The sequence below is a fragment of the Sapajus apella genome, unplaced genomic scaffold (assembly GCF_009761245.1).
Source record: "Sapajus apella isolate SASKATOON/1434 unplaced genomic scaffold, GSC_monkey_1.0 scaffold89, whole genome shotgun sequence".
NCBI classification, from domain to species: domain Eukaryota; kingdom Metazoa; phylum Chordata; class Mammalia; order Primates; family Cebidae; genus Sapajus; species Sapajus apella.
In genome coordinates, this window is record NW_022437029.1 from 8,585,024 (window position 1) to 8,588,149 (window position 3,126).

General features: G+C 41.3%; 1 pseudogene; it reads right to left on the minus strand.

The window, feature by feature from the left end:
• Positions 1-805: 805 nt before the first annotated feature.
• LOC116534850 lies at positions 806-923 on the minus strand (annotated as a pseudogene).
• Between the last annotated feature and the right edge of the window lie 2,203 nt (positions 924-3,126).

Sequence of the window (3,126 nt, forward strand, 5' to 3'; positions counted from 1 at the left end):
AATCCTTTGGATATATACCACATAATGGGATTGCTGGGTCAAATGGAATTTCTATTTCTAGGTCCTTGAGGAATCGTCACATTGTCTTCCACAAGGGTTGAACTAATTTACACTCCCACCAACAGTGTAAAAGTGTCCCTATTTCTCCACATCCTCTCCAGCATCTGTTGTCTCCAGATTTTTTAATGATCATCATTCTAACTGACATAAGATAGCATCTCAATGTGGTTTTGATTTGCATTTCTCTAATGACCAGTGGTGATGAGCATTTTTTCATATGTTTGTTGGCCTCATAAATGTCTTCTTTTGAAAAGTGTCTGTTAATATCCTTTGCCCACTTTTGAATGAGTTTGTTTGTTTTTTTCTTATAAATTTGTTTTAGTTCTTTGTAGATTCTGGATATTAGCCCTTTGTCAGATGAGTAGATTGCACAAATTTTTTCCCATTCTGTTGGTTGCTGATTCACTCTAATGATGGTTTCTTTTGCTGTACAGAAGCTGTGGAGTTTGATTAGGTCCCATTTGTCTATTTTGGCTTTTGTTGCCAATGCTTTTGGTGTTTTGGTCATGAAGTCCTTGCCTACGCCTGTGTCCTGAATGGTTTTGCCTAGATTTTCTTCTAGGGTTTTTATGGTGTTAGGTCTTATGTTTAAGTCTTTAATCCATCTGGAGTTAATTTTAGTGTAAGGTGTCAGGAAGGGGTCCAGTTACTGCTTTCTGCACATGAACTAGCCAGTTTTCCCAACACCATTTATTAAACAGGGACTCCTTTCCCCATTGCTTGTTTTTGTCAGGTTTGTCAAAGATCAGATGGTTGTAGATGTGTGGCGTTGCCTCTGAGGCCTCCATTCTGCGGTGCTCTACTCGTTCAGAGAAACTTCTCTAGTAACAAACTATAGAAATGATCCCTGAAAATATAGTCTTTCTTCCTCAGATTTTAAAGTGCTTTTACCCTAACTGACGTTAGTTTATAAAACATGCCAATGTTCTTATAAAAGAGTAATAATTTTTCTTCTTCATATTTTTCAACCTGAAAACCGAAAAGTGATGAGAGTTCCTTGAAATTTCACAGCAAATTATTGGCAAAGGCAGAAGGGGAAAAAACCCCCCAAAACACACACAAATTCCTTTCCACCAGATCACATTGCTTACCAACTCTTAATAGCATCACTGAAATTCCTTCCAATTTGAACTCAATTCTATACATATGGAGAGCCTTAAAAATCAAGACACATTTCTTACTAAATTTTAAAACTTTCTCAATGCAAGGAATTATAAAGCTAAATATTTCAGCTCATTTTTCATTCAGGGAGTAATAAAAGTAGAAGGATGACAAACTTACATAATCAAGCCATTGACTCAAAAATAAGACTTCTCTTGCCTTTCAGGTTCAACAGAGACATTGCATGTGCCCTTTCAGTCACCCTCCGGCACCTAGGTAAGCAAGAGTTTAGTGCAAATAAGTATCTTTCTTTCTGATTAAAATCGTGTTTATTTTACATTTCAAGCTGCAGCATAATACGCTGGCTGTATTTACAGCAATAATCCTTTTAGGGATTCTGGCTTAATTTTTTTTTTTTAGCTTTGGAAAGGTCTTCAAGAGCAGTTAAATACTTATTCCTCATTTGCATGAGGAAGAACTATCACTTCAGAGGAAATGTACGCTTTCATTCACTAATCCATCCATTCATGTATTGGTGGAGTGCCTACCATGTGTTCTAGGCACTGGGGGATACAGCTGCAAGTGAAAATTATGCACACACACAAGTCTCACACCCTACCTTCTAGCTGGGGGAGAGAGAGAGTAAACACAACGAATAACTAGATTCCAAAAAGGGATCAATGCTTCAAAGGAAAATGAAATGATGAAGGAGGATAAACCCTGGGGGCTGCCAGTTAAATAAGTAATGTGTTCCAGGAAAGCCTCATTGAGAAGGGGACATTTGAACACACTCTTGAGGGAATAAGTGGATCACATGAATATCTGAGACCAGATGTGAATATCTGGGGCAAGAGGGACTCAGAAAGAGGGAGTGGAGAGAGCAAACCCTGCATATTTCAGAAAGAGAACAACAGCAACAACAAAACGAGCATGGCTGGAGCAGAGGGAGTAAGGAGGTCCTGGTAGGAGATGAGGTTGGAGGGTAAGTGCAGTTTTGGGGAGATGGGTAGGTTGATCTTGCAGGGTCTTTGTAGATAATTGTAAAGACTTTTCTTTCACTCTATGTGAAATGGGTTTTGAGTGAAAGAATGATACGTTCCAACCAATATCTTAAGACAGCAAGAACAGAAGCAGAGCAGTCACTTAGGAGGTGATGGCAACCCCTCAACTGAGAGACAAGAGTGGCTTGAACCAGGTTGGGGAGCGGCAGAGGTGATGAGAAATGAGTGGATTCCAGATCTACTTTGAAGACAGACTCAAGAAGAGTTTCTGCTGGGCTCGATGTGGGGTGTGAGACAAGGGACAGGGAGTCAAAGATGACTCCAGGTTTTGGTCTGTGCACTGGAAAGGCAGAGTTGCCATTACTGACAGGAGAAAGAACGGGGGTGCAGCAGGGCTGGGAGAGGGGGCCACAAATCATCAGTTCACTTTGGGTAAGTTATATGTGTCTACTAGGCACCCAAATGGGGATACAGGGCATGTAGGTAATAAGATTTGCTAGACTGTGGTTCAGAAGGTTGATCAGGGCTGAAGATCTAAATTTGTAATTTGAAGCCATACTGAGGGACTGTTAAAGAAACTTCTCTTCCAAGGTCCGCTAGGGGAGGGGTTTCAAATGCAGGAATTTCCCAGCTCCATGCCTCCACTGGAGACCAGAAGGGTTTCAAATGTAAAATTCTTTGGTTTTCCCATGGATGGGCCAGGTAGGGAAAGCCAGGTGGGGTTCTTTTGTCCCAAATTCCCACCGAAAGCTCTGGGAGGAGGGGTCTCTGTAACTCAGGGCTGCAGACCAAGTCAAAGATCACTCCAAAGGAAGTTTGAAAGAACTCCTCTCATTGGATGAGAACATAAATGGGGAGGGAAAAACTCAAGGGTTAAAACTTCAGCTGCTCCTACTGAAGCAGATTTCTGGCTCTGGGTTCCCCTCCCACAACAGCGTGGGATCTCTCTCTCTCTCTCTCTCTC